General features: G+C 42.3%; 1 long non-coding RNA gene across 1 annotated transcript in view; it reads left to right on the top strand.

Annotated features, from left to right (window-relative positions):
• The window catches only part of LOC139678152 (uncharacterized), a 66719-nt gene that overhangs the window by 25120 nt on the left and 16164 nt on the right, over positions 1 to 25435 (top strand). Inside the window, exon 2 of the long non-coding RNA XR_011698976.1 lies at positions 25232 to 25362. This is a non-coding gene — a long non-coding RNA (uncharacterized lncRNA). The remainder of the gene's footprint in view (positions 1 to 25231; positions 25363 to 25435) is intronic.

Genomic DNA, 25435 nt, shown 5'->3' with positions numbered 1-25435 from the left:
TCACAGAAATAAAAAGTGGTTCCACAGCAATGTTCACAACCCTCTCACAGTTATTTGTTACCCACGCTGTGTCCATACCCTTATCCCTGCTGCTCTTTCCCAGAGTCTATGAGCCTGGAAGAGGTTGCATTTCTGCTGATCCATTGTATCAGGAGGAATTCTGACAGCCATGGCAAGAAGGCCTCTTACAGCTTGTACTTTCTGCTAGTTTGGCTCATGACCTTTTCTTCCTAGCAGGGCAGGAAGGTGAGGAAGAGGTGCAGAGAGAGGGAGGCTCCTGCAGACTGCCGGGGGGAGTGTGATTGCAGCCGTCCCCTGCCATATCAGAATGGGCAAGGAGGTGACAGGCATGATCTGCTCTGTTAGCATGGCCTGGCAGATGGGAATTATGTTATCTTGAACAAGGCAATAACCCTTTGTTTAATTTTAACATTTTAAAAGTGCACTCTATCTATGGTACACTTTTGCAGGGAGCTAATGTCTGCCTCCTCCAAATGTGATGATCTGGACACATTATTTGAGTGTAGTGTGATAGTAGATGCATCCCTTGCTATTTTATTTTCTTACAGAAAACAAGATTTTTTAGTGTGGTTTGTTCTGGTTTTTTGGAAAAAAACTTTGTTTAAAGCCTAATTCACCACAATGTGAAATGGACAATATTTTAATCCCATCTTATTTTATCTTTGTGGTGACTATAGTTACACACTTCAATGGAGAAGTAAAGGTTTTCCATCTATTTTGTGTGCTGGCTGACCAGTGTGCCTCCAGTCTTGGCTCTTCCCCTTAGAGACAGTCTGCAATGGCTTTGTTATCTCTCTCATCCTTCCTCCTCCTCCTCCCTGCTTTTGTCCCTGGTTTCCGGCAGAGCTCTGGAACTGCCTGCCAGCCCAGCAGTGAGCCTGCCCCACACACATCTCCAGCTGCTCTGCCTCCCGATGTCCATATTTGGTTCACCCTGTCGAGACCAGGGTCTTGGCATGTGTTTTACCCTGGGGTGTGTATTTTTCTCATGGCACTATTTATCACATATTCTTTTTCCCAGTTTATTATTTATTCAAGCATGCAATTCACATCCTCCCACAGTGGGGATAGTGAAGGGTCCTGCTTGGTGAATGGGAGGGGTTTTTATCCAGTTACTTTTTATCTTTGGTGGTTCTTTCATTGCTAAAGTCACTATTTCTGACACTTCTGTGATTTCCATGCTGTGATCTTGTTCAAATGGGCTCCTTCACAGTCTTGTGCCTCTTCTCCAAATGCTAGGCATTGTCCATAGCTTGATGTTTTGTTTTTCCAGCTATGGCTTAGCTATGGCTTCCTTGCACCTTTCTGCTTCCAGTCTCTTTTTTTAGGTTAGTTTACATTCTCTCTCCTGCCTGCTACAAAAGAGGACTGTCCTCTCCTCATCTCTTCTGGTCTTGACTGACTTTCTCTTCTTGGCAGGTTCAAGTGGCTTTCTCAGAAGCACCCCTTAGAACTGAGACTGGTGCCTTGCTATTGAATTGGTCCAAAATTTCTCTCTGTTGCCAAAAGCCTCTTTTGCAGACTGTTTCTAAACACGACTCTGAGATGTTTTAATCTTTTGTAGTTGCAGCTCTGCTCCTGTCTCTGTCTTACCTCTCCTCACTCAGCCTTCTTTGCCCAGATTAAATGAGAACTGCAAAAAATGTCATCTTCTTCATGACTAGCCTTGACCTGAAAAAATTCCTTGCTCTGACAGCTGCTTTCTTTTTGGCAGCAACATTACTGTCTGCAGCACTTTTAAAACCTTCTCCAGTTGTATCACACATTCCCAGAGAAATTCCAGCTCTGATGGCACTTCTAATTGGTTTGTTTTTTTCACTTTATGTCTTATCTTATTTTACTTCAAGTACTTTGTGTTGTCCTGAAGTTACCCTGAGCCAAAGAGGGTGGCAGGGATTTGCCCCATTCAGTGTCCAACTCCAGCAGCTTGGCATGGTGTAACATGATAATTAGCATAAATGGAAAATCAGTTTCCAATGGCTCATGCCAGTGCACGTAGGAATGTGTTGACTGCAGACAGTGTGTTGTGTGGATTGCACAGATAAGCATATTCTCTGCTATACTATCATTCAGTGCACAACCTGCCATAAGTGCATGGATCTGCTCCTCTGCAGATGGACTAGTTCTTAATGCAGTTCTGTTTTCTGTAATGACCTATAATGTGTTCATCATCTTTTTGATTTGTCCTTTTGTAGCTAAATCTGTCTCAAATATACCATGCACCACAGGTATGTAGGAAAGTCAGATGGCTCTATAAGGGCTCTTCACCAATTAAAAAATAACCCCTGTGGATGAATACAGTCAGGTGCTGGAGTTTGACCCACCAATACATTCTTTTCCTGCAGCACATCCACCTATTAAAGCTGTTGACTGTAAGAGAGAAACGCTTTTCTGTGGAAATGAAACTACTACCAAAGAGTTCTCTGGTGGGGGACATTCACCTCTCTCCACAAACAGCCCAAGTGATTTAGAAGGGCTGGAATTCACCTGTAGAAACTAAAAGCAGCTTCTCTATAGGTGTTGTTCCAATTTAGAGACTGAAATAATGGCCTCTGGCCCCTGCCCCACATGGAAGGATAATGTGGGAGTTTTGGACCAATGTATTTGCGTATGTGTGGAGCCAGCATGGAGAAACAGAACACAGAGCATTTAAGTACCTCCTTTTCTTGTCTGTAGCTCAACAGGCTGTACCTGTTCACCACCATGGTTTGCATTTTCTCACTTGGTGACATCTGCAAGGCACTGTGCTGTACTGTGTTAGAAATCCCCAAGCTGGCTCTGGGGAGGCTTGAACCTGCACACTGTCAAACTGCACACAGACCTGGAGTCAGTGCAGTGCTGACTGGGCTGGGAGCCTGTGCAGCGCCCTGCCCTGCAGGGAAGAGGGAGCCTGCCGTGTCCCACGCTCCCTAAACATCCCTCGGGTGCTCTTAAACTGGAAGCAAATGTCACTGTGTGGCAATGCCACAGCACACATTGGTGAACAAGTCAAATTTCACTGATCTTCTACCTGACCCAGAATGGTTCGCAATGGGAGCTGTTCTCCCTTGACAGCCCTGAGAGGAGGAGTAATGCCTGGTGCTGATTGCCAGGGTTTTCTGACAGCAAAGCAAATAACTTTTTAAAGACAATGACTTGTTTACTTTTCACTGAAACTTGAATTGAAGATGTTTCATAATAGAATTTGAGCAAATTTACCAGATGTTTCATCCCACTGTGCTTTTCTGGCAGGTCTACAAGACAGAATGCTGACTAAGGCTAATAAATCAGGCTGTGTATGAAAGGCTTGGGGAAGGAATACAATATATATGCCTGAAACCATAGGAATATCTTACCCCATCGATCCCTGGGAATTCCTGATGTTTCCTGTGCTTTTCTTAGAGACTGATCTCAAATACAGGAAGGGAAGGGGGTCCTGTTCTGTTCTTGTAGCCTATGGTGAGACATACCTTTGTCTAACAGCACTCCTTGTGCTGGAATTGGAGTTCATAGACATAAAAATGATTAATATATTTCTATAGTCAGACAATTATCTATCCAGCTGGGAGAGAATGGGAAATAGGAGTTTAAGGTGCATTCAGAGGCTGGCTGTGACCCAGCAAAGTACTGCATTGCTCTACAAAATAATATTCCCTTGTTCATCCATCTCTTTCTCCTCTACCCCCTGTCCTTTTGCTTGTTCAGTCTCTACTAATCTCTTTGCTTCCTTGCTGCCCTATCCTGCTGAGCTGTGCTGGTTCCCTTGGAATCAGGAAATAAAGCCACCTGTAGAAGACTCTTGCTTTAGGGACTTGCAAACTGTTTTAAAACACATTTCCACTTCTCTTCTAGTAACTCTCGCAGCACCTGATTCAGTTTACTGACCACTGTGCAAGTTTAGGCCATTCAGTCTGCTTTTGCTTCCTTTTCTCTAGTCTTGCTTTTATTTTCTCTTACTGTACTTCTGCTAGCACTCTAGATATTCACCTCCTTGTTTCTCTCCCCTACATATCAAGAAATAGCAGATGAAGTTCCACCCCATCTTCCAAGCAGAGGAAATAATACAGGAAATGCTATTCGTGTTTGTCTGACTGCAGTAGGAAAACATATGTCAAACCCTTCATTGAAGCACACACCAGCCCAGCAACACTTGTGCTAGTGATACCCAGTTCTCTTGGGTGTAAGAGGCTTTGGGTGACAGCACAGCATCATGTCACTCTACCCTTGCTTGGAGTGATTTAATTAGCATGCCCCTGAAGTCCCTCTGCTGTTAAAGGCTGTGCTAGCTGGAGGCTTGCACTGCTGCTTCTCCTGTAGGGCCATTTTTAAGGATTCTCCCTCACAGCAGGGTCACAGTAGTACCAGGTAGCCCCTCTTTTAGTTCAGGAGATGTGAAATCAGGATACTAAAGCATAGCAAAATATTTTTTAAATAAAAACATGGACAGACGTGTACCCGCAACAAACAGATTACCTTTGAATAAAGTTTGCCCATCTGAATAGCAGTGTCAGAAACTGCATTTTAAAATCACTATCATATTATTTAAGCAAGTTCTGTTATTCTGTGTGTTGCCTTTATCTGAAGATTCCAGACATTTGTGATTATCTGTCATTTTATGTTTATGCAGCTGTTTTCATCCTGATAGGTAGAAATCTGCCACGTTGCAGTAATGGCAGCCATCACATCCAGCATGTTACACAGGAATGGAGAGATGGGGAGTGTCTCACCCAGGACTGCTATTGCAGACTGACACACTTAGAACAATGCTGGAAAGCCATTCCACTCTATTTTTAAGGCTGTGTCTGGACAGCCTATGCTCAATGAATTGTGTGATGTTCAAGTTATCTGTCTGTGCAAAAGGAAGGGCTGAGCTGGCTGTGCTAGGATAAACCTGTGCTTCTTTTGACAGTAGTTATTCCTTGGCCCATGCAGAATCTTGAGGGTTAAGAGGCTGGAATAGGCAATATTGACTGTCCTCCAACTCCTCAGGTCTTAAAACCATCAATATCCAAAGCCATTGTGATGTTCAGCCTGTGTCTGCTGAGTGAGTCTGCACAGCTGGCACCATTCCAGCTGCAGCTGCTCTTTAAAGTTGAAAAAATTGCTTGGAAGGTGTTTTATTTTGCTTTGGTTTGTTGTTGTTGTTTTTTTTAATTATTGTTTTCTCAACTTTGAGAATAGTTTGGTGTCCTGTCCCTTCCCCCTACTCCTTCCTTTAACATCAGTTTCAGTTTAGCTTGTGTCCCACCACTCATACTCTCACTGCAGCCTTAAAGGAGCACAGACCAAACCTCAGCAATTTTCAGCAAGGCCACAGAGTCGCTGGAAATGTTCCCAGTGCCTTCTTCAGTGAGCTCTAAAAGGCAGGCTCCAGCTCCAGCGCTTCCAGGGCTGTCGTAAATAATGTCTAGAAGGGGCCGGATAAGAATAGGGGGTACACACAGCCTTGCTTTTCATTTCTGTTGTCTCTCTTAAGAGAAACAAGGGAGATAATTTCATGTAACTTGGCACATCGTCTGATTGTTGGGCCCTTGGGGGTGTGTTTGGGGCTGTCTCTCCCACCCACAGGACTTCAGGCTCCCGGGTGCCTGAAGGGGAGAGCACAAAGTGTTAACTGCAGAAGGAGCGTTGGAAACAAGGGCAATTTTCTGGCTTTGATCTGTCACTTGGCAGTTCCAGGAGACAGGCTTGTCTGGGGCTATCTCTGCCGCAGAGTTTGGAAGTGGCTGAGAAGGCACCGCTCCGCCTGCGGGATCAAAGTGCACCAGAGAGCAAAGGAGCACCATGTCCTCTGTTTGAAGCAGGAGCTGCAAAATACCAATGCAGTGCTGCTCTCCACTGGGAAGCCTACAGGGAGGATGTACTTCCCTCCTTTCCCTCTTTCTGTGGATTTTGCAACAGGTGAAGTTGCATTTGGTTGTTAAGGAGGGCAGTATTATTAGGGTAGGGTTAATAGCTAGATAAAGTGCCAAATAATAAGTTATGGAAAACTTACTGTATCATTCCCTTAATTCAACATAAAGTGACAAGGAGATGAATTAAATATAGAAATGAGACATGAAAGAACTCAAAGAATGACTGTGTTCTTATTCAACACTAGGATACAGAATACTTGATTTCATGCAAATCAGACTTCATTTATTTTCTGTTTTGCTTTTTCAGTGAAATTTGAGATAAATGAGAACAGGAGTTGTTTTTTTTTCAGCATCCCATACCTGATAAACTGACTCTGGAAATGGAGGAAATAGAGGAAATAGAGTGAATATGATTCTGGACAATGACATTGCCAGTGATCCAAAATATTTGCACTGGGTGACCTGAATAGTCTCTTGAATATAAATGAACCATAAGGGAAAATTTCTATTAAGAGCTAATGCAGTAGCTAAAAGGGTGATATTGCTGAATTGGAAATATGGAGAAGGACTAAAGCTTGCTGAATTGTAGACAGGATTAAGTGAATTGGCATGCAAGGAGAAAATAATTTCCGTAATTAACAGGTTTTTGTTCTTTGGGAAACTTTCTGGGAAACATAGTCATAATGGTCATACTACACACAATAAGTTACTGCTGTGGAGCACAACGATGGAATATATCCGTGTGGTAAAGTGGTCCGTAATCATGTTATGCTAGACAGTGGAAAAACACAGACATTTGAAATAAAATTAAACTTTTTATTTGAAAATGAGCATGTTACAATGTCCTTCCTTCTGCAGGACACCTTCAAAATGACCATTTGCTTCCTGGGTTATCTCACAGCACTTTCTCCTGCTTGACCCTTGTTTACCAATGAGGTACTAAAACACATATGGAGCAGAGAATGTTGCTGAGGTTGTGCAGGAGAGACCTCAATTTCTTGGTTGTCTTTCCTTTGCTGACCCTCTGTGCTGTTCCTTTATAAAATGATCCTGTTGAAACAAGGCCAAGCAAAAGCAATAGCTGGTGATCCTGTTGGGAACTAGGTGTTTGTGGTTATTACTACACTTCTCATGCAATGTCTGCCTAAGTCATGAGTGCTCTTCTCAGTCAACCTGAGCCACCACAAAGGCTTACAAGGGTGGGAATTAAAAGCTAGGAAGCTGGACCAGACAGATTGGCAAGGGCTTGTCTATCTTCTTACAGTTTCAGACTTCTTGTTTTGTCAGTGCCTTATACTTATTGTCAGGTTAAGTCTAACTGGTTATAATTACTGTGCATTGAAGGTTATGTCTCCATTTTTATAGCCTTACAACTTCCTGAGGCACCTCTTTGTCAGTGAGTTTTTCATGCACGGTCTACAGCAAGTATCTCTTGTTCATCAGCCCCTTTGGGTTCTTCAGTGAAGCCAAGTGACTGAATCTTTGTAATTTACTGGGGCAAGGAGTACATCTTATCTCCCTGTGTACTGTATCACAGCGTTTGCTTTCAGTGAATAATAAAAGTGCCAACTCATTCATTAAAGGGCTGTTAGGTGTGTCTTTTAAGACTGAAGTTGAACAAATTATGTTAAGCACATATGCTTAAGATGCACATATGCCTAATCTGAATTTTTGCAATCAACCTGTAATCTTTAATGCTGCAGGACCTGTGAGCAAGACAGGACAGAGCTGAACATTTTGAAAAGTAAGAGTTCCAATACCAGCAATTCGGGTAAAGCAGTACTTTATGATAGCATTACGTATAAAAAGTTGCCCTGAAATGGTTGTGACCTGCCTGTTTTGCATGGTTTGGAGGATTAGCAAAGTCTTTATTTGAAATGACTGAGATTAAAAAATGTTTCTTGACAAAACAACTATTATTAGCATGATTAGCCAAACCAGTATTGGGGAGTGGTGAACAGCAGCCAAACAGTTCTGACTCCAGCCCTGCAGTTAGTGCCAAAATATTGATGGATAATATACAACTTTTAATCATTACATAGAGGAGTGTAAAAGAATGAAGAAAGGCTCTGATCCAGCACTGCCCAGTGTCTTTGAGGCCACTGCAGTTATGCACAGAGAGGGTGCTTTGCTGATTGGGGTGCAGTCAGTGGCAGCTGGGGCTGCACTGGGGGCTCTTCTGTTGGTGTCCTTGGCAGTACAGAAGAGCTCCTTCCTCTTTGGTGGAGGAAAGTGTGTGTGCCTGGAAATGTTTATGGTAGTGAGTAAGGACTTGATTCAGGCTGGGTTTTGTGTGTGTTTCCTTTAGTAAAACCTGAGGAATTGATCTTAAAAAATGCTAAAGAACAAAGGTAGAATATTGTGCTAATGATCTTGTAGGATATGGCAGCAGTGCTCTGCTGTATAATATTTTGCCCTTCTTCCATGGACCTCCAAGTAGTGCTTGAAATCATTGCTTGTCATGAACAGTTAATTGTATCATGTATTACCTCCCCACAACAGTCACTTGGACTACAGAGGGCTGTGTAGGGTTTTTATAGTAGGAAGTTGGGTTCTTATGTTGCTCTTGTCATCTGTGCTGGGATTTGGTTTTAATGCTGGAAATATGCTTGGCAAGGACAGTGGGGCTGTAAAGGCTCTGTGGCTCTGGGGAGTTCTTTGCACAGTCTTGTCCTGGATAGTATCCCACAGAGATGAGTTTTACTGTCAGAACAGAAGGAAAGTGTGACCCTGCTAAAGGAACATGGCTGGTGATTGCAGTTCTCAAATTGCAAGAAGGATGTTCTCAAGCAAATCTGTTGCTATGTTGGAGAGCACCAGACATGGTCAACAAGTGGTCAGCCTGTGGTCCCAATGCCTGCTGTCTGCCAGCCTTGAATAATGATAACTGAAACTCAAATTGCTTGAATTTGAGTTATAAATTGATTATAAACCATAGTACTGAGAGCAGAATAGGAACTGTTTTTCTTTACCTGAAAGGTGAATCAAATGCTGGTTAGTTGCAGCATAGGAGGAGCCCAGGTGAGTGCCTGAAAGTTCAAATAACTATGCAGAAGGTGGCTGTGCCCCTTCATATGTTGAAGCCCTGCTGAAGACACCTGCAGGCTTTGGCCAGGATTTTTGCTCCAGCAAGGGATGCAACTTCAAATGCACATGTGTGTGCTGACATTCACCATGGCAGTTTGGTGTGGGGGGCTTTGGGTCCCCTTCTGACATGCACAGCCCTTTTCTGAATTTCGATTGTTGTGGTGAGATGGACTTCTTAGAATGACACAGATGCAATTTATGAATAATTTATAGCACTTCAAAGATTCTGATTGTGCTGTCTGGGGAAATGGACTAAGCACAGTTTGCTCCATTTAAAAGGAGAAAGCTGTTTTTATTGTAAAATCCCAAACTGTATTTGCATATTCCCATGCTCTGCTATCTCGCATCTCCTGCTCCCTGTCAATAAGCAAGATCTTTCAGTAGTTTGCTCAGTAAGAAAGTGATTCCACATTATTTCCTACAGAGGTTTCTGCTGAAGTGGGCTGGCTGAAAAGAAGCAGCAACTTCTTTACATTCAGAAACCATACCATTTTCTCTATCAGCATGGAGCATTTGACTCATGTGCCCTAGAAAATAACTCCTCACTCCCACTATGTGCTTATATACTGAGCTGAGATCTAAACCTGACCTGCAGTTCTGGGATAAAAACTCGTGATCAAAATCACTGGATGTGGGAGGTCAGTGTTCTGGCGTCCTTAGTCTCTGGGGTGAGAGTCCACTACTTAAGGAGTATTGTTGTGAATTCAAAACAGTTTAATGCTTTCTAAGGTCTAGTGAAGTTAAAAAAACACAGTACAAAAGAACATGTCTGCCTTAAATAAAAGCTGATATAGAGCTCCGTCTTGTTTCTATAAAAGTCAATAAGGGGATCATGCTTCTAAATTTCATCCAATCTGGGTCAGGGGCTTTTATCGGGGGCAAAAAATTTCTGTATGAAAAATTGAGATGCTTGGTTTCCAGCACAAGCTGTAATTCCACACTTGCAGAAATGTGATGCAAGTATACTCTTCAGGGAGCCCATTTTATAAACAATACAAAAATAGTGGTTCTGTCTACAGTCTCTTCTCCTACGCAGCACCTTGAAATGTACTGAGCACTGGGCCTTGTGAAGCAGAAGACTAACCTTCCACAGGACTTTACACTCCTCATAGTTGAGGGACTAGGGTTTCATTACAGTTAAAAGCAGATGGGGTATCTAATATTTTAAGCCAGATCTGGGGCTGTGAATTTGTAGCAGAGTTTTATGTGATTTAATTGTCTTAATTTGATACTCTCAGAATGTGCACAATTCAGAGGTGCATGGCTGTAAAGCTTGCAAATAGGCTCACCTCCTCCTGTAATTTTCAGAAAGTCTTCTCAATTGCCTGCATACATAAACTGGGTGTTTGAATGTCTACAGGCATCCACCAAGCACAAGACTCTTGAAAATTCTGGCTCTCTTTATTGGTAACTATTTTTTCCATGATCCTTGCTCTGAATTTCTTGTTATTCCCTATTTTCCATACTGGAACTAGCCTAGTAAAAGAGAAGTGCCTTCTAATAGTTGCTCTTCATGGGCAGATTAGGATGAGCAGGCTGGGATTTCAGATTCTGCAGAAACTTACCTCTGAAGCCCCTTATGTGCTTCACTCTCACATAGCAGCACCCCTGGCTGTGGTGAACTTCACTCATCCAGACCTCCCTCACTTGTGAGTAATTTTCTTGTTCTCCTTAGCCACCCATGGATTAGCTCTAATGCTGAGAAGCATATATGGAATGTACCCCAGAGAGTTGTTAGCCATGTGGCTGCTCCATTAATTTTCATGGTGGCCCTGTGTTAGATCTCTGTATGCTGCTGTGGAAAAACTCAGTGCTCTCCGAGTTTTAATTCAGGGATCATAAAGACCTAATGTCACTTTTCCATAAAGGAAAGAGCAGCAAATTATTCCTTGGTGCCTTTTGCCTTTATTTTGCAGCGTGTGAAGACAGGGTGGTTTACGAGTTTATTCATGATATAAAATTACTTGGTTAGTTCTGCATAATGTTGTTTATGGATGTTTCGTAACTGTTTTGGAAATTTTCAGAGACAGAAATCAATACCGGGGGTGACCAAGTAAAGCAAGTGCTTGTTCTGAAGTTCTTTTCTATAGAAATGAATGGATATTTTTTGGGGAATGAATTTTGAATGTGTTAATTTGCTGATCATCTTCACTATTAAGCAGAGATTAATGGATAAGTGTCAAGTGCAGTAGCCTGAGCCAGCAGGGAGAGACAGGGGGCAGCTGAAGACTGCTCAGCCAGTGCTGGCTTTTTCGGCTCTGTTCCCCTTGCTGTGGAAGGGCTCTTCAGGCATTGACTTTACTTGTCTGTTTAGTAGTCCTAGTAAATCCAGAAGGACTGTGGATCCATGGCTCGAGGTCCCTCTGTGCACACATGCACAGTAATAAACCTACCCTAAGTGCCTCTTAGTGTGTTGGGTGTTGCCTTCGGAAGACTGTTTCCCTCCCACACAGAGTCTCAGCTTTACCAAGGTTGGATCTCCTTCAAAGAGAGCAGCCTTCACAGTCATAACAGGCTTTCATCCATATGGCTTCCCCCCCCTCCCCCCCCCCTCTGCTTTAGCTTTTCCTTGTTCACCTGTGTGCTCTGCAGCTCGTTTGGATGCCTTGCTCACTTGGGAGCTCAAGACCAATGATTCTTTTAAGTTTTCGGTCCTACAATGTAGCTGAATACATTCAAAGACTCCCAAATGTGACTGGCTGTGAGTGTGTTGCATGGGATGGCTGAGGGCTGTACCTAAGCCGCTTTCAACTCTTTCACAGTTCTTCCCATGCCCACTCACCAAGGTAGCCATATATCCTTTTCCTCATGAGTAAAAAAAGAATCCAAAGACTTGCCCCTGTGGTTTGTTCCTACCATTAAACAGTTCAATCTCTATACATCTAATGTATTTTTCTTTTGCAGCTGGTCAACTCTCTTGATTGTGCTCTTTGCTGATCTGGTAGTTATTTTTGTTGCCTCTGTGGAGGTCTGCTCTCAGCACACCCAGAGCCAATGCTCCTGACAGGCAGCACAATCCTGGAGTGCCTTGGCAGGCTGCCTGTGTCTGTCCTGCAGGCCCTGGGGGGACTCTCACACATTTTGCTGCTTGCTTTCCTCTTTCCTAGAGATCTAACGCAGTTTTGCAAGTAGTCACTTGGAGCCATATTTCCCTTTGCCCTGGAATATTTTTTATTTATTTTTAGTAAACGTTTGTCAGTATTTCTAACATTGTGCCTCCAGCAACGTGGCCTGGACTGAAGCCACGCAGCAGTCTGACAACCTGTTAGGCGAGTCTCCTATCAATTAGGCTGCAGCTGTCATTGGATCTATTCTCAGCTTCCTTGGTACGTGTTTGCAAATAACAGAGGCTGCTGTTTTGCAGCTCTCGATTTTTTTCCTCTACAGCTAGTCAAGAACATTTTGTCCCTAGAATTTCTCCTGTCTCCTTTGTTTTTGCTTTCTAATCATCTTTGCTTTACTCTCCTAAGAATATGTGCTTATCGAGAATGTTGTTGTAAGTAAAGTGTCTTCACTCTCTTATTTAATGCACAAAAAGGGAAAACCTCCCCTAAAGAAACAAAAAAAGGAATATCACACTCAAGGCTATACCTTGATCCTTTAAATGTTTTCAGACTTTCTCCAAAGCATCCAGGATGCTTCTTACCTGTGGGGAGCTGCCCTTTTGAAAGCCCACCTTGCATAGAAGCTCTCCATGGGGGCAGCTTTGTTTCTGCTGATGTTTGAGCTTCGAGGTGATAGTGTGCTTTATTATCAGGTTTGCCACAGCTGGAAATAGAGTCCCTGACGATGTACAATCTGTTAGAATTTCCTCTTATACCTTCTACCATTTACAGTTTTCTCTTCTCCTCTAAAAAAATAATGAAAATGGCTCTATAACTTTTTTCCAGATGTTACACACTGCATGGAGGTACTTGATGCTCATTTTTCATTCAGTAATCTATGGAGCACAGCCCAATTTATATCAGACAGAGTAGCTGTGCTTAGGGATGTAATTTTTTCCGTTTGCTTCCATGTGAAATGGGGAATCAGAACTGGGGTATTCAAGCAAGGCAAAAGCACTAAGGGCGTTTCATCCTTGGGTTGACTGAAAGATATATTTTGGTATTATGATGTCATTTCTTTCATAAGCCCAGGTTCAGCTTTGCATAAAACCAGTGGAAAGTGTTCCACCTTTCGCTGAATCCATAGGTCCTAACAACAGGTCTCCAGCCAGCTTGCAGCTCTGGAGGAGGCAGAATCAGCACATTATAGACAGATTGAAACAGTTGAGTTTACATCAGCTCATGTTGAATTGGCCAAAGTCCCTATGCTTACCTGCTGGGAGGCTCAGGTCAGAACTTCTTCCCATGCCCGTGGAATTGCACAGAATACTACAAGATATTCCACTGACACCACTCATTGTTTTCTCTGCAAGAATATCCACGAGAAGCCACTTGGTGCTGTAGCTGAGCTTGCATTCAGGGCCAGCTTGAAGGTTTTGTGTATGAAATTACCCCAAAGTAGCCACGTGGCCCTGCAGAGCTCTTGGGCACTGTAAGTGTTCACAAAGCACTGCCTGGCAATGCTGTATTTCCTGACTATGATAAATCACTGACAGGAAGGCTCCAACAGGATCCCAGCACTAGGAGGTTTGGCGTTAGTGCACCCAGGTGTGGGGCAGCAGCTCCTTGAAGGGAGTCTGCAGAACTCTGAGCAGCCACTTGGCACATGAGCAAGAGGGGCTTCTGGGGACAAAATTAGGGAAGCCAGAACACATAGAAGGCCTAGGCAGGGCATTGCTGGATTGTCCAGTACCACATTGGCCCCTCAGAAAGACCTAAATGCTTTTGTGGTACTCTTCCTAGGAAAGGTGGCTCTAAATCCCTTAGGAAGCTTTTATTTGGACTAGGATCTTAGGCTCTCACTTCAGGTGTTTCATGAAATACTTGTTGGAGATAGATCCTGCTGAGCGGTGCAGACCTTTGGGCAATCTCCAGCTGAGATTTAAGGGTTTCTCAAGTACTTATTTAATGAAAAATGCATTTCACATGTATATTACATGCCACATTGTTCCTGCTCAACCACTGAGCTTTCAACTCTTTGAAAGTATACACACAGTTAGAACAAGCTGCCATCCTGCAGACAAAGCTTAGCTGGCAAGATGATGTAGTTTATGCAGTATTTATGTTCTCCTGGTAAACAAAGACAAGTAAAATGCTTTACTTGTTAACATCAATTCAAAGGGAAAGTGAATGATGGCACTTGCTGTAATCACATGCAATGTTTTGAAGGTGTCTGCATGTTTCACCTTTATACTAAGCTCTTGCTTATAATTTGCTTCCTATGTTTTAATAGTGTGTGACTGTTTCTGGGAATGCAGCATAGGACCTTGTTTGAAGATTGTATTTAAGGAGAAGGCTTCTCTCTGGATTTTATAGTGATAATATTAAATGCAGCAGGAACACTGGTTAAATAAGCAGGAGAGGACAGAGCTGACTTGTTTGGTGTACATTTCTTTGTCAGCTGCCATTGGAATAGTGTTCAGTTTAATGTGATTACTCTTTGCAGTGGCTGCAAGTTCATAGACCAACTGTGCACTTGTATCAAAGTCATTAGAATGATTTTAGTCCAGGTTTCCTACCAGAATTATTTATATAAAATGCATTTGAAATTCTATACTGGCCATTTACACGTGAGGATTTCTATTTCAGGAAGCTTTGGAAATAGCTAGGATCTTCAACTGCACCCTTTCCAAAAGATACAAGATCCTTTTAACATTTAACGATGACTGAGAAGGTGCTTAAAAATAACTTAGAAACACAAAACATGAATGTGGCCCCTACCAGTTACAGGACTGGACTAAAAGTTAAATTTTGGATTCCATTTGCTTTTCTTGTCCTTTCTTGCTTCATGACCTGAGGTGAATTAACTAGGTTCCCTTGACAAATGAGCCTAATACTTATCTATTGTCTATATTTACATTATTTCATTTAGGAGTTGATAGAATCTGAATTCATCTTCTCTGAGTAAAGAACTGTAAAACTCTGTGGTGGTCAGGTAGTATGAAATATACCCTTCTACATGACTGCATATGGTATCATCTGCTGTATTATTTCCTGGGTATTAAGTCCATTTCACATGCAAAAGGTCCCCAGTTAATGATAGTATAAGTTCTTTTGGGAGGGATTATGCTTACATATATAGTTGTACAAGATTCAGCATAATAGCAAGATAATCTTGCCTGTATCATTTTTGCTTTGCTACTATTTATACAATATAGGTAATCAATTAGTCTTATTCTCCTGCATGCTGCTAAATGGAACATGAACAGCTCATAATGGGCAGCAGTAAATAGACATGTGTACATACACAGTGAAAGGGGCATGCAGGAGACAAGGTACTGAACAAAACAGGCTTTCTTTTAAAGGAAGAAAAATGTCTCTGAAAGCTGTGTGACTATTAACATTACTATGCATGAGGAGTAGTCCAAGAAGATGTTACAAGAGGAAGAGAGACATTATTCAGGTGTCTAGGAAGATAGACCATCATCAGAAAAGGCTTCCAAAGGAATAGCATAGCATTTCAAACATTAAATTATAAGAGGACTGAAGCTTTAAAAGGTATGTTGGAGTTTCTGCATTATTTATAATTTGAGATTGCCTTTCCTCCTAAATGCTTAAGTTTTGTTCCATTCATACAGAGGAGAAAAGTCCTTCCCATACTTCTCAGCTACTGGACACTGAGTCAGCTGTAAGTTTTGGGATATGATTTATTCTAAGAAGACATTGATTACCTGCAATGCTGCAGTGGGTTGAGGCTGCTGCTGAGAAAGGTTGGGGAAGTGAGAAAAATTTGGCTACCATTACTCTGGATTCTGGGAATGCTGGACTCAGAATTAATTATTATTTTGTATTTTTATTGTGTCCATAACTACCAGCTCCAGACACTGATGGGATTTCACAGTGCTGGGTGCTGTCCTTTCCTAAACACAATTTAAGGTCTTCTGGACACCTTTTCTGAACCTAGTGCACAGCTGCATTGACAGTGCAATCACTCAGAGTGCAGAAACTTACACTGGGAAAAAAATTGCAAAAATATAGCTCGTATCAGTTGCCTGAGCAAAAGAAGCTGTATTGGCAAAAAGAAAACTTTTTTTCCCCTTTTGCTCATATTATAGCTATGTCTACATTAGGGCTTTTGCTGGCATAGCTGAAAAAAAATCACACTTCTAGCTGACAGGGATATGCTGACAATTTTTTTAAATAGATGATGGATCAGTGCGTGTTTCTGTGTGTGGGGAAGGGGGAGTGGTGAACCCAGTTTAAAATAGAAGTTTCTAAAAGTGGTTTGCACAGCTACCCTTAAAATGGCAGGTACTACCCTTGCCAATAGCTTCCTGTTTCCTGGCCCTCCTGTCCTTCTCATCCAGGCTCAGACCCCAGCCCTGTCCCCTTCTCTTCCACCTTGTCTGCCCCACACCCTGGTGTGTGCAGCTGGGGACTCTTTGCCTGCTGTCCTTCATTTCTCCTGCTGGGTATCTGCCCAGGCATCACTGCAGGCAAACACCTTCACTGAATCTCCAGTCCATCCCCTCTGACACCAAGAGTTGCCTTTGCTTCCTGAAGTGTGTTTCTTACCTTCTTCCCAAGGCCTCTGTTGGGAGAGAAGGCTCAAGCTTTGCATACAAACAGAAGTCCTCCAAATAACCTGTGCCATTGCAAAATGCTTCATTTCCTTTGGCTAAACTCCATGTGGAGTCAAAGAGTGAGCAGAGGGATTCCCACTTCTAACAGGGAGGCAAAGACTTTTCAGAAGATCTGGAGAATATTCAGGGGAAGAGTTGGGTCTGTGTGGTAAGATCGCAGGCATGAAGGTTGGTTCCGTTGCCTGACCAGGCAATTACTGTGTTTCCCTTGCTCTATCAGCTCTGGTTGGTTGATTGGTCCAAATGACATATAAAAGTATCATATGTACTAGATCTTGGAGAAGATACTGATTCCGGAGCTACTGTGATGTCTCTGTGTCATCTTTGGATTAAAGATACTGCTTTGGTGCCTCAGATTCCCTATGTATAAAATGAGACTTCATAGTCAACAGCTATGAACCTTAATTTAATCAAACTGGAAATGAGGAGAGGTGGTTGAATCTGCTGAAATGTAAGGAGTAGGGATTAACTGGTCTCTGGATGACTAACACTCCTTTGGAAGCACAGTTCTGTGAAAATAAGTTGCTAAACAACCTGCAGAAGGTGTGAGGGAGAGAGGGGTCAGAGGCAAGCAGGCTCCTGAGCAGACACAGCCTCGCCAACTGGTCCTTGAACCACCCACAAGTGTCAGTGTGCACAGCCAGTATACCAGAGACCCTACTGTGGTGATTGCAGATAATTCATAGGTTATACACCTGGAAATGAGGCAAATGTAATAATTTTTTGAAAAGAGCAGTGAGAGGACTTGTCTTAATTTCTTTTTTAATATGAAAGTTTAAGCACTTAAATAGCTTTTAACTAAGTAACCCAAGCCCATTGGTATCAATTATTTGTTCAGAGTTTAAACTGACATTTCATAAGTATGTTAATTGATACTGCACTAACTTACTATAGGTATCTTCCTAAGTGGCAATTATCTGCCTCAACATTCTCCACAATTTAAGTTTGTTAGTAAGAAGCTAATTACACTAGTTTATTGCTGATGGAATTACATGAAGAGTAGATTTCACTCTTACATACTTATTAGACCTCAATAAGTGATCCTTAGCAGTCTGTTGCTATTCAATTAACAAGTAATAACTTACTTAATGAATCTAATTGAAATGCTTATTTCAGCCAGGCACCTAATATAAAGAGCTTTACTTTGAGCACTTTTCTGAGTGCTAGTCTTGTTTACTTAACAAGAACAAAATGGAGCCACTGAGGAAAACTCAGGACTGCGATAAGAACTGAACCAATGTTGGCAAATTCCTGCCAGACATAGCCAGAAATAATCTGCTAGATGATTGCTGTTCTACTGAAATATCACAGGAATAAACCAAAACTTTTGTCTCTCTGAGGGTTTAAATCCATGCAGAGGATTCTGCAGCATGAAATTCTCCTGTGATGGATGCAAACACACTGGCTGCCCTGCTGGAAGTGTTCTGCCATGGACGCTGTCATTGAGTTCTTGTTACAGTTCAACTCTCTTAAAAACTTGTGACTCTGCAAGTCTGGTTTAGGAGATTGATAAAAGTGTGATGATGGCTATGTTTAATGATCTAGAACTATCAGTGTAATTACAGCCAAAAAGAGAGTATAACCAGAGTGTTTTATACTGTTACATGTCCTTCAGTGAGACTGATACTAAATCACTGTGAATTTAATCTTTCCTCAATAACCTGTGCTGAACTGTCTTGAGTGAGCACTCCTGAGGTGAGCAAAACACAGTTGCTACGCAGAGACAGGTTCCCAGCAAAAGTGGCCAGGAGGTGTGTCAGTGTATCTGGGGCTGCACACACCGGGCCTGGTGAGCTGTGAGGCTGGGGAACTCCTTAAAGGGGAAAGGGAGGATCATTACCTGAGATTTTGTAGTCTAGGGAGGATAACCTGCTGTGCCCATTTATGGGCTGGGAAGACCTAAGAATGGTTGACTTCCAAAGCTATTTTTTGTTTCAGGATTAAAAGTCTGCTTTCTCCTCTAATGAATCTTTAACAGACAAGACTTGTGTTTGTGGATAAATGCCAGAAAATCTCCTCAAGCAACACTAACAAATTATGCCATTTGGCAATATTAGTGTATGGGCAGTAACCTTTTCTCAAGAATTTTAGCAGATAGATTTAGTGTCAAAAAACACCATAATAGGCTGTAATATTTTCTCTAGTCTATCAGGTTTGTTACCAACTTTTTAATATATGCCTTTTACTCATTGAATTGAAAGACCTTATTGATCTCTTTGCAGCTGAACTGATTATTGGGGTAAGAGAGAGACTTCCTGAATGAAGCCAAGAGAAATTATTCATTTAACATATTCTCATTTCAGTAAACTTCCATTTAACCTCCAGGGTTAATGAAAAAAAAATTGCTGGTTGGCTGGCATAAATTTATTAAATCAGACAGAAAGTGAGTTCAGGCTAGTACATTTAATGTCAACGTTTGTAATAATCTTAGGGGGAAAAATCCAAACAGATTTATTAGTATTGCAGAATTGCTTTATTTTAAAACAACAGCCGTAACAGCAAATCAGCCAGTGAGGAAAATAACCCCCAAAATGGAAACACATTCTGTATCTTTGGATAGTTCAGAAATACTTAAATAAGGTATTGGGGACTTCGTAGGTTTGTGGTTATTGGTTGAAATCGAGAGGCATTAGCTGACTGGTCTGTAGCTCCTTTGGGTTGGGATTATGGGATTTGGGATGCTGCCCAGAGGTGCCATGGGTCTTCCCCGTGTCTACAGGGGGAGTGTTGCACAGCAGAGCTGGCGTCTTTGTTAATGTCTGAACAGAGAGCAAGGATTAAATATGCCTAACAGCTGAGGGGATTTTCAAAGGCATGAGTGGCATTTAGACATGTATCTTCTGCTGGTTTCTTTGGTTTTCCAGACTTGTTTTCAGATTCCTGGTTTGGTGTGGGTCTATTGCCCCACTGCTCTGACCCTCTTATAGACAAGCTACTTATGGGTGGTTGATGGAGATTTGGGGAAATTTTCAGAGTTACAAATGCAAACACCCCAGTCACATTATGAGATGGAGAAACCCATTCTAGATATGAGGCGTTAACAGAGAACCATCCTGGAGAAGGTTCTGTCTTGTCATGCGTGCTGTGACCAGCTTGGAGGTGAGATGGGGTGATGTAACAAGGTGCAGTCTGACATTTTGAAGGGGGCTCCTCTGATCCTGACCTGACTTCGCATCTGAAGCAGAGGGGAGTGGGGCTGGAATATCCTATGAAGCAGCAGTTAGGGAGAGGAGAAGATCTCATTGGAAGGACTTTATGAAAAAACAAATGAGTAGTTTTAAGTAATAGAATTCCAAAGTGCAGCTTCATGACAGGTTAGTTACTGTTCTGCACAGAACAGGCTAAACTATGTTTCAGAGAACACAAGGAAGAGTGTAAAAGGTCCAGTAGTGGATTTAGAAACTGCTGACATTGTTAGCTGGGTGGTATTTGTGCAAAGCTTTATTAGAAACCAACATCATAAAGTAGTCCATTCTGTCAGCCAGTTTCAGGGCAAACTTTTACTCCTCCCTCCTGCCATGAAATCGAGATGACAGGTTTCTAAATTGTTTTCATCTGAAATCTGACAAAAAGTCTATTTGTGTCTTATGTGATATTTTATCCCTCCTGGCCTGGAATATGTTCTGTTAGAGCCCTTTGAGACATATTCCCTCCCTCAGGGTATGGGGAGAAATTCTGCCTGGAGTTTTGTTCCTGTGGAAGAGCAAATCTGGTCTTTTACCAAGTACTGAGTTTAACTGAAGCATCAGGAACTAGCAAGGAATGCTTGTAATATGGAACATATCAAGTATAGTAAAATGTCATTTTCAAGTGCTTCTGAACTACCCATCCCAGTAATGAAGCAGCTCTGAAACATCACATGACTTCCTCACTGTGCGTTGCACTCAGTATAACCTCGCCTTTGATCGTGATGTCACTTCAGATGAAAGACTCGTTTGGAGAATGGTACATTGTGCGTTAGGATCAGCAGAATCCTCTGGGATCTGAACAGTGAGGGACTATTGGAGATGTGCACTCTATGCTTGTCAAAGAGAGGTAAGTGCTGCAATAAAAATAGTAGTTGAATATCCAAACGCCCTTTAGCCTGGATAGAAGAAAGACTTTATCTATATGCAAGAAGACCTACTTAATCTGAAAGTTCTCCTAAAAAGGGTTTTAAGGGTGCATAATCATTTTTACTGCCATTCAGTCCAGAGTCCTAATTCATGTCAGTGATTTCTTGAATATGTGAATAGCTCCAGGTGGCCCTGCTTGAGCAGGGGCCTTGAACCAGGTGATCTCCAGAAGTCCCTTCCAACCTCAACCATTCTGTGTTTTTGTGATTCTGATATCTTGATATGCCTGACTTGAGTGCTACCAATAGAAATGACACCACAAAACACCTTCTGCTTATGTTAGCATCAGCAGCCCCCTACAGCAGTCTCAGTGAGCTCTGTGGCACCTTTGCATGGCTTTTCTCTCATTCCTGGGAGCTTGGTATTTGGCACCTTATGTCCCAGTTAAGTCTAATCCGTGGTGGGCTTTTCTAGTGAATTTAAAAGCAGACATACAGCCACACACACTGTGGTCCAGGGATGAGGACTCCAGACACAAAATGTCAGCCAGCCTAAGAAAGCCTGTTCAGCTTCCATGGCAGTACCTGCTGAAACTCTCCACCAACCAGAAATAGCAGGCCATGCCTGCAGAGACATTTTTCTTACCCTGAAGCCTTGATCTCCTTATCAAACACATGTGGCCAGAGATGATGTTGGGGCTGCATCCTGTTCCAGCAAGCGTTTTCCTGCAGAGGTGCTTCCCATTTTGCTTTGGCCTTGCTCACACCTCCTTAGCATTTGCTTTCTAGGAACGTCTGAGTGATTGAGGGTGAGGGCCTGGCCCCAGCCAGCTCTGCCACCTCCCTCGATGGGGTCGGTATTTCACCCTCACTAACGGTGGCAGAGACTGAATGGCAGAGCTGCATGCACAGGCTTTCCCAGAAATCAATTCTCACATGCAGCATTAATACTGGGAGTGCTGCTCTCTCACCTAATCGTTGGCCAGGCACAATAACCTGTGACTAATGGCCATTCGTGGTTATACAGCACAGCCTGATTATAAATATTTGCCATTAGTCTGTAACAAAAAAACCCCAACTTAGGCTGTTAATTGACCAATGTGTATTCCCGAGGAAATCTGAGTAATCAGATGGATATTCATTGTGCAGAAATGGAAGGTGCAGCTAAGCTTGTGCATTGCTTTTATGATTCATCTGCTCTGATCTGCTTTTGATTATTTTTTTCCTCATGTGAGGCCAGTATTGTAAATCAAAGATTTGAGAAATAACCCTGTGCTTGAAGTGACCCAAATTAAAAGCCAATTGCCACCTTTCTTCTGCTACTAGGCAGCCGTCCATTTCTGTGCAGGAGCAGACATATGTTCCAGGCTGTCACAGTGGTGCAGAAGCAAACCAGTGAGCTCATGGGCTGCCTCTGCCAATGGCTAAGGTCAGCTACTGGAAAAATTTACAAGACAGCTGTTACAGCCAGGTATGATCCTAGAGATGGGCCTTCATCAAAAAACTGTAACTCTTTGCTTATTTCTGTGCAAGTCAGTGAGACTCTGATCTGGAAAAATGGTTTCTGATTGTCAAAACAAGGACAGCAAGGTGTGTGCAGGTCAGTTTGGGGGTTGTGATTTTTTATTTTTTTTTTTTGCTATTCAAGTTCTTCTGTCATAAACTGTCTTTTTGTTGACAAATGGGGATCATTCCTGAAAATTGTCAGGACAGCTTGTCCATGTGGGATATTTTCTTCTCCTTCCGTACTCTTTAAAGCATGACAGGAGCTGGCTCTGACTGACATGAAGGGCAGAGGCACCAGGTCTGATAGAGAGGACACAGGGTCACCATTGCAACCCAGGGAATTCTCAACTCTTACCTAAACACTGTGACCCTCTGGCATCTCTCCTCTGGTCAGCAGCCTTCACTGTAGGACACAGACTTGGATCTAGTTACAATTTTAACGAGCAGAGCTCAGAAAAGCTATTAGTGACTGTAGGAAAAAAGCAAGTGAGCTGACCATAAATCAGGCATCAGATGAATTCAGAACGCACCAATAAAATCAGAGCTTCCAATAAATTTCATTTCATTTCAGAGTGGAAACAGTTTCTCAGTCGAGAGTTCAGCACAGATTATAATTTCAGATGTGTGTCAGGCCAATGCAGTATGCCTACAAAAATGTTTGCAAGAAGGCAGCAATGGCTGGTCTGGAGTCAGGCCCTCCCATCAGTTGAACTTTAGTAGGATTGAATAAAAAGGTGAGAATCTCTACTTGTCTGAGCAAAGCTGAATCTAATTAAATATTTAATATGAGGTTTTTTTCCTTCCAAATCCTTTGGTTTCTTGCTCTTTCATGCTGTGATATGATGACATTTGAACAACAAAGGCAGTCTTGATACGTTGGTCTCCTGGTACTGCTTTTTATATGAAAAGTTTGCACATCCCAGCTGAAGTCCAGATGCTGTATTTATGAGGTATTTTGTCATGATCAATTTTTAAAAAATATTTTTCCATGCCATGAAGTTAATAGGCACCTGGGGAAATACCAACCAACTCTCCCTACTCCTGCAAATACTAACCTTTCCCAGATGGGAAGGTATTTCTCCTTCCCTTTATTTACCTGCAAGATGTCCTTGCTGGTGCTCAGAATCACAAAGAGAGAAGGAAACATTAAATAGGAAATGCTACAAACAGACCCACTGCATTCTGAGCAGCCATTTACTGCATAAACTCTGCATAATCTTCCCAGGGTCACAGAGTGAGTCATTAGCAAGACAGCACTAAGACAGAGGCATCCTGATTTTTCTGACTACTCTGATTACTTTAAAACCCCAATTTAAAAGGCCATAGGTTTGTGCTGGCAGCACGGTCACAGAGATAACTACTCACAGCTGTACAAATTGGTTTTCTTGCAATCATCTCACTAGGATGGGCCTGTAGCCCTTTTGTGTTCTGCTCAAAATGTTGTTTTTGTACAAAAACCAAAGCAAGCCAGAGATGAACAGGAGCCTCTCCTCTGCTGTCCCATGCTCATAGCAGCCCTGGCCAGCTCTGTGCTCTGCCCTCCCCTTGCCAGGATGATCCTGCCCACCCATATCAAGCACCCTTCATGTGCTCATCAGCTGTAGCCATGGATTGTTCTTCAACAGAGACTTTAGGATGCTTAAAACCAAACAATTGACCCAAGAGAGCATTGGAGGAGAAAACCTGAACCTGCATTTGTTTCTTTCCTTGCTAAACTTTCCTTATTGCTGCAATTCCCTTTCAGAAGGGTGTGTGTGTAGGTGGCTGCTGTGGCATCACCATTGGACACAAAGCAGCTAAGAAGTTGCTGGTATGGCTGCTTAACCATTGGCTGCCATGTTCCCTCTCTGTTTGTAAAGGGAGATGTTTTCTTGTACTTATTTTTCTAAAAAATGGTAAATATTTGTGTTCATAGACTTCTGTGGTGTTTGCACCCACCACTGAGCTCAGCAGATGTTTGGAGAGATGATGGTCTGGCCACAACATCCAGCCACCACATCACTCTGGCAAAGGGAAGGCTGGTTCAATATAAACCAAAACACATAATTCTGGAAAACGGTCACTTGATGCATTTTAGATAAAATACAGACATTTCTGAACAAAAACCATCCCTGGTTTTGTGTTGCAGATGCACATTTACGTGTCACTAAAATAGATATTTGTAATTTTCTCACGACCTTTAATGCCTGACTGAAGATGACTCAAATAGGTGTGTATTTCAAATGGTGCAGCCCCTCCATGGAAGGAACACCTTCAGCCACACTGGCTGACACTTTGGTGTCACAGGGAAAGTGGAAAAGCAGCACAGGCTTGCAGTGTATGACAGCTGTCTGTCTGATGCTTCATTTCATGTATAAAGACATTACATGAAAGAAAATATGACACACCACTAAAAAGAAATATAAATTTTCTTTGGCACTAGAAAACTACATATTGAGCTATTATATGTTTGGGGTTTTAAGCACTGGGTTTTTTTGGGTTTTTTTTTTGTAAGATACAACTAGGTGCCATGTACTGTTAAAACATGCTCTGCAATTTCAAATGATTAATACCTTGACAGCATAATCTCATAAAAAATAGCATTTACCCATTATCTAAAATCAACTTTTAATTGCAAGAGTACATTATAGTTGTTTTCTGATACTAAATTACCTTATTTTAAAATGTTTGTGGTGTCAGCATGTCCTAAATATACAGCATATATTTTTCTGTTGGGCTTTACTGTCTGCCTGAAATGCGAATTTCAATTATTAAGTATTAATAAGTATTTAGGAATGTCTTGCTATGTGGTTCTGCAATTAATTTTGCCAGTAATTAGCTCTATCTTTTGTAGTCTGCATTTTAGAAGTAACACATTACCTTTTTACAAGATCATGCAGTATTTGCACAAAATTGGTGTTTTCCAACCTTAGTAAGAAAGGTCTGCAGGAACCAGAGCCCAGTGGAACCTGGATCAAGCTCCAATACAGGCTTCATAAGGGCATAGGGGACACAGCTCTGCCACTGCTCAGTGCTTACTTTGATGTTCTGTGTTTACTTCAGGAGGCTGAAAGTCGCTACAGGCCCTCAGCGCTGCCCAAGAAAATGAAGGACTCAGGGTGTCACCTCTGCAATTCCCGTAAGGCTGATGAAGGACTGGATGGCTCCGTGCCTTCCTCATGGGGCTGCTGAAGGTAAGCAGAGGTTTTCCTCCATTATTGTCCCAACAACATCCCCAAAACCAGCTGCACTAATAATGAAATCACA

The sequence above is a fragment of the Pithys albifrons genome, chromosome 13 (assembly GCF_047495875.1).
Source record: "Pithys albifrons albifrons isolate INPA30051 chromosome 13, PitAlb_v1, whole genome shotgun sequence".
NCBI classification, from domain to species: Eukaryota; Metazoa; Chordata; class Aves; order Passeriformes; family Thamnophilidae; genus Pithys; species Pithys albifrons.
This window is presented reverse-complemented; position numbering and strand designations above follow the sequence as displayed.